The 12,790-nt window shown below is 31.3% G+C and overlaps 1 protein-coding gene across 1 annotated transcript in view; it reads left to right on the plus strand.

Moving 5' to 3' along the window:
- Positions 1 to 560: 560 nt before the first annotated feature.
- The window catches only part of LOC127735834 (sodium/potassium/calcium exchanger 2-like), a 62,000-nt gene continuing 49,770 nt past the window's right edge, over positions 561 to 12,790 (plus strand). Inside the window, exons 1-3 of the mRNA XM_052246223.1 lie at positions 561 to 619; positions 695 to 756; positions 7,616 to 7,814. The gene's annotated coding sequence lies outside the window, so the exon portion shown is untranslated. The remainder of the gene's footprint in view (positions 620 to 694; positions 757 to 7,615; positions 7,815 to 12,790) is intronic.

Genomic DNA, 12,790 nt, shown 5'->3' on the forward strand with positions numbered 1-12,790 from the left:
TTTTTTTTTCTTTGAAAACATATTTGTAATGTTTGATTGACATGTTTTTCCAGACATTTAGAATGTTTGTGAGAGCTGACTTGTTGTTAGGGTTGATGGAAATTAATTTCCTTTCAGATAGAGGGTTATTTTGTCATTGATGGGAAGGAGTATATATCATACACTTGAACATGTCATGGTTGTTTATTCCATATGTATGAATTACATTTTGACCAGAAATGTTTTATGCAATGTTTGTTATTCTGTATGAAATGTTGACAATGCCTGAGTTTATTAGAAAAAGCTATTTTCCTCATAAGCAATTCAAATTATTCAAACCATAAACATTTAAAGATTTATTAAACTGTCAAGGTCTTTTATTTGAATTTTTTTCCCATCAATTAATGATTTCACATAGAAAGTCACCAAATAGTATTTAAATAAATGAATACAATAGTTCATGAAAAAATGGATTTTTCCAAAGGATTTCTCTATGCCCATTAATTTTAAATTCTGAAGGGACTCCAATTTCATAAATTGTCAATAATATTCTTTTATACTGCTTTAGGTATTACCTATAGTAAATTAATTTTATATGCCTGTGATATAATGAAAGAAGAAGGAGAATTGCATTATATGAGTAAGTTATCATTAAGAATAAAAAATACATATATCTTGAAAATGGGAAAAAACTTATTTTCCTTGTTGTAAAAAGTATTTGTTGTATTGTAGATATGAAGTACTATTAGGTGTAGACATGTTGAACTTCTGACGATGGTAAGTACACTTATAAACACAATAGTTAAGTCAGAGTTATACAATGTATGTTAGTTTTACTTTCATTTTATATCTTGTATTATGTGGGAAATTTTGGTATGATTTACATAGACAAAAGGGTGGATGTTTAATGCTCAGTAAGCAATTTCCAACTGCAATCAGGTCAAAAAGTTTGATATAGAATAAAAAATATGAACCAAGTTTTGTCTCGCCTGCAAAGAAAGTAGCAGAATATGAGACATAGCGACGCTTATTCTGTGGTGATGGCGTACTCTATTTGATATATAAATTTTAAAGCTTTATATCTCGGATGCTTCATACCTTGGTTATAGATGACTCATTTTAGGATTTTTCTGTCTGTCAAATGTCCATTGTTCTTTATCTCATTTTTATACGACCGCAAAAAAATTTTGTGGTCGTATATTGGTATGACGTTGGCGTCGTCGTCGTCCGGCGTCGTCGTCCGAATACATATTGGTTTTCGCACTCTAACTTTAGTTTAAGTGAATGGATCTTTTTGAAATTTGACCATAAGGTTAAATACCACAAAAGGAAGGTTGGGATTGATTTTGGGGGTTATGGTACCAACAGTTAAGGAATTAGGGGCCAAAAAGGGGCCAAAAATGAGCATTTTCTAGTTTCCAGACAATAACTGTGGAACGGTGTATGGATCTCTCTGAAATTATACTACAAGTTTCCATACCACAAAGGGATGGTTAGGATTTGCTTTGGGGGGTTATGGCTCAAACCGTTTAGGAATTAGGGGCAAAAAAGGGGGAAAAACAAGGTTGTCCTGGTTAATGGACAAATACTTTAGTACAAAACATAATTTAAAGCAGTGTAAGGGAGATAAATCAAATACATCATTGAAATTATCTCCCTTACACTGCTTTTAAATTATGTATAAAGTAATGGTTAATGAACAATAAAGATAATCTAAAACAGTGTAAGGGAGGTAATCCAAATACAACGTTTTGGTTACTTCCCTTACACTGCTTTTAAATTATGTTTAAAGAAATGCATATTTATAAAGGAAGACCAGTAAAAATATCTGCAAATGTTTTCATCTTTTTTTTTTACAAAAAAATCCATATGAAAGATTTGACACTATATTTTTATTAATTCTATTATAAAATAGATTAAGTTAGCACTATGGTAAATTTAGATGGGTAATTATGGTTGCCAACTCCATTGGAAATTTGAATTGAGATTATGACCATATCTTGAGGGAAAGAATTTTTTTGGGGAAAAAAGGGGGGGGGGATAAAAAGAAATTGTGGGGGGCCAATTTTTTCTCATTTCAGATTTCAGAAATTAAAAAGAATTATTCTTCAAATATTTTTTAATTGCACAGTATGGCGCATTAGATTTGTAAAATCTTTGATCACATTTATTTATTTGTTATGCCGAATCTAACAGTGTATTTAGATTTTTAATTTTGGGTCCAGTTTTCAAATTGGTCTACATTAATGTCCAAAGGGTCCAAAATTAAACTTTGTTTGATTTTAGCAAAAATTGAATATATGAGGTTCTTTGATATGCTGAATCTAAACATGTATTTAGATTTTTGATTTTTGGCCCAGTTTTCAAGTTGGTCCAAATTGGGGTCCAAAATTAAACTTTGTTTGATTTCAACAAAAATTGAATATATGGGGTTCTTTGATATGCTGAATCTAACCATGTATTTAGATTTTTTATTTGTGGACCCCGTTATCTAATTGGTTCATATTGAGGTCAAAAGGGTCCAAAATTAAACTTTGTTTGATTTCATCTAAAATTGAATTATTGGGGTTCTTTGATATTCCAAATCTAACCGTGTATTTAGGTTTTTAATTTTGGGTCCTGTTTTTTAAATTGGTCTACATTGAGGTCCAAAGGGTCCAAAATTAAACTTAGTTTGATTTTAACAAAAATTGAATTCTTGGGGTTCTTTGATTTGCTGAATCTAAACATGTGTTTAGATTTTTGATTATGGGCCCAGTTTTCAAGTTGGTCCAAGATAGGGTCCAGTATTTAAACTTTGTTTGATTTCAACAAAAATTGAATATATGGGGTTCTTTGATATGCTGAATCTAAACATGTATTTAGATTTTTGATTATGGGCCCAGTTTTCAAGTTGGTCCAAATTGGGGTCCAAAATTAAACTTTGTTTGATTTCAACAAAAATTGAATATATGAGGTTCTTTTATATGCTGAATCTAACCATGTATTTAGATTTTTTATTTGTAGGCCCCGCTATCAAATTGGTTCATATTGAGGTCAAAAGGGTCCAAAATTAAACTTTGTTTGATTTCATCGAAAATTGAATTATTGGGGTTCTTTGATATGCCAAATCTAACCGTGTTTTTAGATTTTTAATTTGGGTCCCGTTTTTTAAATTGGTCTTCATTGAGGTCCAAAGGGTCCAAAATTAAACTTAGTTTGATTTTAACAAAAATTGAATTCTTGGGGTTCTTTGATATGCTGAATCTAAACATGTGTTTAGATTTTTGATTATGGGCCCAGTTTTCAAGTTGGTCCAAGTTGGGGTCCAAAATTAAACTTTTTTTGATTTCAACAAAAATTGAATATATGGGGTTCTGTGATATGCTGAATCTAACCATGAATTTAGATTTTTTATTTGTGGGCCCCGCTATCAAATTGGTTCATATTGAGGTCAAAAGGGTCCAAAATTAAACTTTGTTTGATTTCATCAAAAATTGAATTATTGGGGTTCTTTGATATTCCAAATCTAACCGTGTATTTAGATTTTTAATTTTAAGTCCCGTTTTTTAAATTGGTCTACATTAAGGTCCAAAGGGTCCAAAATTAAACTTAGTTTGATTTTAGCAAAAATTGAATTCTTGGGGTTCTTTGATATGCTGAATCTAAACATGTGTTTAGATTTTTGATTATGGGCCCAGTTTTCAAGTTTGTCCAAGTTGGGGTCCAAAATTAAACTTTGTTTGATTTTAACAAAAATTGAATATATGGGGTTTTTTGATATGCTGAATCTAACCATGTATTTTGATTTTGGACATTGGACCATAATAGGTAAATTAAAAAAATTCAAGTTCTTAGACCACATTCTTTCTGTGTCAGAAACCTATGCTGTGTCAAATATTTAATAACAATCCAAATTCAGAGCTGTATCAAGCTTGAATGTTGTGTCCATACTTGCCCCAACTGTTCAGGGTTCGACCTCTGCGGTCGTATCAAGCTGCGCCCCAGCGAAGCATTTTATTAAGTTTAAGTGCCTGCTTAAAAATCTGTATAGTTTTTTCGTCATGTTAATTTCTCACTTAACATGAGTAAAATAGGATATCTATAATTGGTAGTTTCAATGGGTCTTTGCAAGGTCTACATGTCTGTCAGACAGGGTTCATGTATATCAAGTTATACATGTATGACAAGTATTTCCAGTTGATCTCCATTGAAGGAAATAACTTGTTTTCCAAAAAAACTTTGTATGTGTCACAACAGTAAACATTTGACATCAATGACAAAAAGTGATTTCTGTATATGTCCTTACTAGGTCAACTGCATCAAAATTAAGATGCTTGTGGTAAAGTCCTAGAACTGGAAATTGATGTAAATTAGCTTCCCTGAGTTTATAATACAAAGTTATAGAGATAATGTAATTAGTTGATAAAGTTGAAGTAAACAATGACTAACCAGACCAATTTCAAAGTATAAGTTATTTGATTTTGAATGAATTAGTATTCTGTGACATGTTTATAGAACAAAGTAGCCTTTTCCATAGCATATGTCTGGTGACAGATATTTTGTACAGTTCAGTCTTTAGGTTGATATATAAGGAAACTTGCAATATTACACTGATAGCATGTCCAACAGAATAGGCATTATAAACAAATTTGTGCTGCAGCTTCTTGACTATATATCATATGTTGTGTCTGTAACAAGTCAGCCTATCTCTACTATGTGTCGTTTGTTGTTGTTTGTTGTTATTTGTCTATTGGAGGAGTGATCAGTTGTTGGTTGTTGTGGTTTGTTGTATTGTCCAATACTTTTGGTAATTCCTGTCATACTTTTTATGTATTACTTCATTTTTGAAACATTTGAATCAAGAACAAAACAATTTCACAATAATTATAGAATATAACAGTACCAGTCATTAATATGATGGCATACATTATTAGCCAGGATTTTAATCATGCTTAAGAGATTCCAGTAGAACCATATTGAAGGTCATAATTATTTTTTCACTGAAACTACTAGATTAGTTTGTACAAAACTTGGCAAGATTAATATATTGACAATTGTTTTTATAATTTCGGTGTAGCAAAATCCCCAATCAAAGCATCAGGGATTTGAAACTACGATCAGATCTTGAGACATACTCTACTGTTTTGATTGATAAAAGACATGCTTCACTGATTTTGATTGATAATTGTCATATTTCTTCTGCTTTTAAAGCTTTTCTAACTTTATAGGAAGAAGTTTTACCAAGCTTTCTCATTTTAAGCTAATTAAACGTAGCAGCTATTAAGGGAATATAGACTCCAAATCCATTTAACCCAATGGGAAAGATATAATTGAGCAAGCGAGCATAATAAGTTTTTTTCATTTTCTTTTTGTTAGATATTTATAATTCTCTGTGAGGTCAACATTTAACAATAACAAATCTTTCATTCGTCTTATTTTTAGCAAGAATCCATATTCATTGCTAATTAATTAGAATATTTAGCAGAAATGAAAACTTCCAAATGAAGAACATTCAGACATTATAAATGAATAATATATAACTGCTTACATAGCACTTTTTACAACTTACCTTCAGACGTCACTATTGCATGGCCAGAAATAGTTTAGATGAACTAAATACTGTAAATTTAGAAATTAATGCATGCATTTATTATTGCGAATCCTTGACTACAAGGAAAAATGCGAAATCTGAGTAACAGAATTACAAAAATTTTATGAAGAAAAATCACTACTCAAATTATAAATTTGAAATTTTTATAACTGTGAACCTGATACCAGTCGCGTTTTTCGCATTAATTAAAACATTGCAATAATTTCTGAATTTACCATAATATTTTATTTGATTATTGTTGAAGGCTGTAAGGTGACCTGTAGTTGATCCCATCCACATCCTTTGGTATTTGGTGGATAGTTGTCTCTTTGGCAATCATAATGCATCTCTTTAATATAATAATGGTATCATGTTCAATGTATCAATAATACTATTATCCAATGATAATACTGTCTTCATATATCTCATTCAGGGTATAATAAAATTGAGAATGGAAACGGGGAATGTGTCAAAGAGACAACAATCGGACCAAAGAGCAGGAAACAGCCCAAGGCCACCAATAGGTCTTCAATACAGCGAAAATCCTGCACCCGGAGGCAGGCTTCAGCTGGCCCCTAAACAATAATGTATACTGATTTCATTCCGTCCTTCTGTCTGTAATCACTTTGTTGTACTCATGCTGGCATCTGCAATTTTTGTCAGATCCTCTTCAAATTTGATTGAAGGTTCCCAGTCATCAAAATCACTGACGAGTTTAATAATCAGAAAAATCCAAAGTGGGGATTCCTTTTTTTCTGGAGGGGGACTAGTAAAAATATCCTTATAACTTCTTGATGCCATTATTACACCGTCATTTCTTATAAATGTCTCTTTAGACTCATTCAAAGATATCTGCTCATCAATACCTTAAATGAGTTTTATTTTCAGAAAAATATTAAATGGGAGAACAAATTTTTTTCGGAAGGGGGACTTTGAAAACCTCCCATATAAATTATGGTCGCCTGGCAAGTGTCTAAATTACAGAGTAATGCAAATGTCTGTTCTTCTGGCATCAGAAAGGACTGAAAAAATAGCTTATTACTTTGTGCTATTACACAACTGTCCCAGGTTAGGAGATAATGCAGCACTCACAAACACGTTTAACACTGCCACATTTTTTATTTGCCTGTCCGTAGTCAGGAGCCTGTAATATAGTGGTTGTCTTCTCACTCTTCTGTTGATTGTTGTCTGCCACATTTTTTATTTGCCTGTCATTAGTCAGGAGCCTCTAATATAGTGGTTGTCTTCTCACTCTTCTGTTGATTGTTGTCTGCCACATTTTTTATTTGCCTGTCCTTAGTCAGGAGCCTGTAATATAGTGGTTGTCTTCTGTTGATTGTTGTCTGCCACATTTTTTATTTGCCTGTCATTAGTCAGGAGCCTCTAATATAGTGGTTGTCTTCTCACTCTTCTGTTGATTGTTGTCTGCCACATTTTTTATTTGCCTGTCCTTAGTCAGGAGCCTGTTATATAGTGGTTGTCTTCTGTTGATTGTTGTCTGCCACACTTGGTGTTTGTTTTTTGTTTATTGTTTATTGTTTTTAACATAAACCAGGCTGTTGGTTTTCTCTAATGAATGGTTTTACATTTCGTCATACTGGGGCCATGTATAGCTTTATATAAGGTATTAGTTTTAGTCATTGTTGATGGCCATACAGTACGTGACCTACAGTTGCTTAGGTAGATCCTTGTCATTTGGTTACTGATCGCAGATTGATGTCTCATTGGCAATCATACCAAATATACATGCATCTTATTTTTATATAAAAATTGCAGCAATTTTATAGGTTATATATATACTAGTACATACTGGAGACAATAATTTCAAATATTAACCTCCCTAATGATTAAGATTTTTGTTGTCCTATAATTCACTGAAAATGAATTGTGTATTGGGAAAATAGGTATCAAAATGTGATTAATCTCACAGTAGTTAACTTCACCATAATCAGTGTCTGGGATATTGATAAAAATATTGGATATTGAGAAAGTAATGTCATCAACTTGCTATAATCATTATCAATTCTAATCAATGTTTAGGGGGACTTAATTACTTTATTTCAGCTAAGACATACAGGTGGCTTGATACCTGCAAAGCTGAAATTCATGTATCAGGGTCAATGATTTACCGAAAGGTTTTTTAAGGGATTGAATTTTTATGTAGCAACAGTTGTCCAGAAATCAAATCACTTATACCTACACCATTAGTGATCCAGTGATTGCCTCAGCCAACAGAGGAAGATGATACAAATAAGATTATAAGGTGAGTAAATAGTTTATTAATCACAGGAGAGAAAATTGATCATTACAGAAATTAATTAGAAAGACCTAATTTCCCGATTTTAATGGAGTAGAAGTCTCAGATGCATTACTTCCAAATGAAAATCTGTAATTTTATTATTTTGTTTTCTAATCACAGAAATGAATCTTAAAAAAAATGAATAAAAAAATTCATTTAATGAGTATTTATCCATCATCAAATAACTCCACTATCCTTAGGTCGTGATTCTGTGCATGATTTGTTTACGATTGTAGGATTATGATGAAACATGAACTTGCATGTCTTATATTGATTTAAAACAACTTATGAATGAGCTGATATTGGATGACGGCATTATTGATAGGTCAGATTTTTTTAAGAAGTAAATGAAGAGGTAGGGAAAAAAGTTGTTTGTCCTCATGTTGATGGGGACATAGAAATACCTGACGGATGGATGGACAGACGCCCTGTATTGTAAGCACTCTTACATTTAAAATTCTTGTCAAATCTGTATGAAATTTATATCAAAGGTTTAAATCAGCAATGCCTTGGTCAAGTTCAGTCAATCAGTTGCAATCAACTATTTTTAAAAGAGTTATGTCCCTTGGAAATATTAATTATATTGAAAATTTGCATTGAAAGCACTCTCAAGCCTACATTTTGTGTAGGATTGTTATGAAATTTATATTAAAGGTTTATTTCAACATTGTATGGGACGAGTTTGAAAATCAGCTTGTATCAAATATTTTAACAGGCAATATGTCCATTTGAAATGTAAATTCTATAGAAAATTGCATTGTAAGCATTCTCATGTGTTCAATTCTTGCCAGATATTTAAGAAATTTAAATCAAAGTATTATATCAGAAATGTCTTTGACAAGATTTAAAATCCATGCAGAAACAACCAATTTAAAAAGAGTTATTCCTCTATGAAATATTTATTATATAGAAAATTGCATTGTAACACACTCTCACACCTACATTTTTTGTCAAATTTGTCTAAAGTTTATGACAAAGGCTTATATCAGTAAGGTCTTGGAAGAGTGCCATCCAAGTATTTTCCTTTGAAAATAGATTTACTGTAAAAGCAGAAATTTTCGTGGAGGATTTAATTTCGTTTATTTCGTGGAAAGAATAAATCCACGAAATTAAAACCCCCACGGAAATTTAACCTACATATAATATCACTTCCATTTAATGGAAACCACGAAATTAAATCCCCATGAAATTTTATATAGAGACAAAACCACGAAATTTTAACCCCACGAAAATTAATGTTTCTACAGTATATGGAAAATAACATTGTAAGTGATCTCATGCCAAATATTTATTACTGTGACTTGATTGTTAGTGTTGCTCTCCACCTATTGCAACTTATTCAAAATTCTGAACAAATTGCAATTTATTTATAAAACCAAACTGTTCAACTGGTCAGATATTTGAACAAACTGCTGTAGAAAACCACAGTCAAGTCGTGAAAGTGCAAGGTGATAAAATAATGCATACTTACAATCCTATAACACTTTTTAAAATTCACTTCAATATTATTATGAAAAATCAGTCTAAGAGTTTGCAATTACAAATCTAGATGTTATTGTCATGCTAAAGGTGATAGATAGTAATTTTGAATTGCTATAAAAATGTCCGAACTAAGCTTTCATACAATTTTTCTTTCGAAAAGTCTTCTATATTCATAAGAATCAGACATCATTTGAATTAAAACATTTTATATTCAGTAAAATATGTGTAAAATTACAATACGTTGTTATGAAGTTTCCATGGGAGATAATCAATTTTTCTTTTGAAAAGTCTTCTATATTCAAAAGAATAATGTTTGAGGTTATCTCCCATGGAAACTTATTCACAACGTATTGTAATTTCACATATATTTTACTGAATATAAGATGTTTCAATTCAAATGATGTCTGGTTCTTATGAATATAGAAGACTTTTTCAAAAGAAAAATTGTATGAAAACTTAGTTTGGACATTTTTATAGCAATTCAAAATTACTACCTATCACCTTTAGCATGACAATAACAATAAAATTGCTATACAAACTGTTAGACTGATTTTTCATAATATCATTGCAGTGGAATTAAAGTCTTATAAGATTGTAAGTATGCTTTATTTTATTACCTTGCACATTCACCACTTGACTGTTTTTCTACAACAACTTGTTAAAATTTCTGACCAGTTGAACAATTTGGTTTTATAAAACAAATAACAATTTGGTCAAAATTTTGAATTTATTGCAGTAGGTGGAGAGCAATACTTACAGTCAAGTCACAGTAACTTGAAAGGATGTTAGTATGAAGTGAGTGCAATGAAATAAAAAGTAATACATGGCATCCAGCTCCAGTTAGTTGATCTCTATGTCATGAACTTTAAACAAAATACTGACTTACTATAAAAGAAGATACCAGAGGGACAGTCAAACTCATAGATCGAAAAGGGAAGGGTATTGTAGTTACGACATAAGGAACATATCCGATATCATCTGTGAAACGGTTATTCCATAACGGTCAACCAACTCGTGATGGTGTCCGTAAAATTTACGAAGGGATGATTTCAACTTCACCATTTGGAACTCTTGGTTTAATAGCCTCCTTGTGAGCAGCAATCCTCTATCAAGGAAATCATGATAGGAAATACAAGCCCGGGAATATCGTATCAATTGGGAGATATATATTCTGTATGTAGCCGCTGCTGGAATGTTGCTGCATAGAAATGGAAAGTTCACAATTGAGAACCTGAAATCATCTCTTTTGTGTAAAGTTTTGTTTTCAACCGACCCTCATTGTCAATTTCTAGATGTAAGTCAAGATATGAGGCAGACTTAACTGTATCTGTAGTATCCTTTATCTCTAGTTCGATGGGATAGATTCGTTCAACATAGTCACCAAATTTTGTATTATTTAGTGAGAGAACATCGTCTATATAGTGGAACGTAAAGTTAAAGGATATTGCTAACTTCTTATCTTTCTGCCTAAGAAGTTCCTGTATGAAGTCAGCCTCATAATAATAAAGAAACAAGTCAGCAAGAAGAGGGGCACAATTGGTTCCCATTGGAATTCCAACAGTCTGTTGAAAAACACGTCCTCCAAACGTAACAAATATGTTGTCAATCAAGAAATCAAGCATCTTGATAATGTCAGTTTCAGAGAATTTTTTGTTTGAATCAGAGTGATTCTTTACAAAGTAGGATTTATCCCTCCCCAAGACAAGATACTTGTATCTACGTTCGCCATTCTCTTTAATGAAACAAAGTAATACCAACTCTTTCAATTTGTCTTTTAGTTTGGAATGGGGAATACTTGTGTAAAGTGTAGAAAAATCAAATGTTTTAATACTATCGCAAGATGAGAGAGTCTTAGATTGTATGTACTCTAAAAGATCTTTGGAATTTTTTATAATATGAGTCACTGGTTTAAAAAGGTCTAACCTTGACATAAAAACTTCTATCCTAAATAAATTTTATAAATAAATAGTTCAAAACATTTTTTTGTAGGTCAATTATTTATAGCTTTGTTTTCTAAGAGGAAGTTATTGTGTAATTGTGATTTGGATAATATTTTCTATAAGAATTACTGATCTGCTGGCATTAAAGGGAAATAATTTTATTGAGTCATTGTATATTAAAAATTTAATCAAAGATCCAGGTTTATAATTTTGCCTACAAAGGATTCATAAATACGACTCAAATGAAAAAAAATTGAAATGTCAAATTTGTATGAAGTTGAAGAGCATTGAGGACACAAAATTCCGAAAGGTTCTGCCAAATACTGCTTATAAGTAATCTAATCCTCGTGGTAGAAAATCATTAGTACTTTGAACAATCCAAAGTTTTGCAAGACAGTTAATCTATAATTTTCACCACATCAATGATAATTCATGTCAACACAGAACTGCTGACTACTAGGCTGGTGATACCTTCTTAATTTACAGAGGAATCTGTATGATTTATAGAACTTTGAATGTGTTCCATAATATGTTTTTAACAGTTTTTTTCAAAATTTTAATCATCTTAAAAATAAATTTCAGTGTTCTTTTCAGAACAGGGGATAATAGTTAAATATCTGGAAATAATGTTACAAACAAATTACTTATAAAATGAAGGAAGTTCATATTTGACAACAAAATTTTGCTGATTTTACAGTAATGTTAATTATTTCCCTTTAATATTAGCAGATTAGTAATTGCTTTAGAAAAAATTATCCAAATTACAATTACGCACTAACTTGCTGTTAGGAAACAGAGCTAAAAATTAAATCAGTGACTCATATTATAGTAAGTCATTATTGTGTTTGAAATTGAGGACATAGACATCAACTAACTAGAGCTGGATGGTAAGTATTACTTTTTATTTCACTGCACTCACTAAATTCTTACAACCTTCACTGAAGCAATTTGTTAAAATATTTTACCATTTGTTCAGTTTGTTGGAGAAGAATTCAAACTGCAATTTGGTAAACTGCTTTAGCCATTGTTATTGAGATACCCCAAACCCCACTGAATAAGGACAGTAAAAGAAATTTTTTTTTTTAGCATTACCCGTGAACAGATAAAATGAGTGCAACTCAGGGGACACTGAAACTCTGTTCTTTTATAACCATAGGTTTGTAAATCTGTTATTGTTATAACATTTGTTTTTAAAAAAATCATCTGTTAAAAACAAAAGGGGTGGGTTGAGTATTCACAAATTTTGTTTCAACCCTGCAACATATTTTATGAGTCTGTACAAAGTCTGGAATATTATCAAAGGTTGTTTGTTTATGTGTGTTGTCTCATTAAGTGATAATTTAGAGATCTCTGCCATCTTAGAGATTTCTACCATCTCTTTTGAATCCACCAAGATGATGTTCTGGCTTTAAAGTGATTGTCCGGCATTGAATAAGAAGATTATCAATTTGATTGATTAGTCATTCTACTGTGTATTATCCAACCATATGTATGATACAAATGATCGTTTTTATTGTA

This window comes from Mytilus californianus, unplaced genomic scaffold (genome assembly GCF_021869535.1).
Source record: "Mytilus californianus isolate M0D057914Y unplaced genomic scaffold, xbMytCali1.0.p SCAF_3, whole genome shotgun sequence".
In the NCBI taxonomy this organism is placed as follows: Eukaryota; Metazoa; Mollusca; class Bivalvia; order Mytilida; family Mytilidae; genus Mytilus; species Mytilus californianus.